We start from the raw sequence: 320 nt of genomic DNA on the forward strand, positions 1-320 counted from the left end.
AAAAGAAGTAGAACCTACACGGGGAGCCCTCCAACCACCCACACCAAGAGAAACAATAGAGAGAAAGAAAAGAAGTAGAACCTACACGGGGAGCCCTCCAACCACCCACACCGACAGAAACAATAGAGAGACAGAAAATTAGAACCTACCCGGAGAGCCCTGCAACCAATCACCCACCTTGAACGAAACAGAGTCAAGACTAGAGGAACAAGAAACAGTCATGAGTAAAGATGGGGATCCCCGTGAAAGAACGGTGCCAAGAAGTGACAATGACAAAGGAACAGGGGAGTGGTGCCCACAAAAGTCAGCAGTAATTCAAC

This window comes from Aplysia californica, unplaced genomic scaffold (assembly GCF_000002075.1).
Source record: "Aplysia californica isolate F4 #8 unplaced genomic scaffold, AplCal3.0 scaffold01522, whole genome shotgun sequence".
In the NCBI taxonomy this organism is placed as follows: domain Eukaryota; kingdom Metazoa; phylum Mollusca; class Gastropoda; order Aplysiida; family Aplysiidae; genus Aplysia; species Aplysia californica.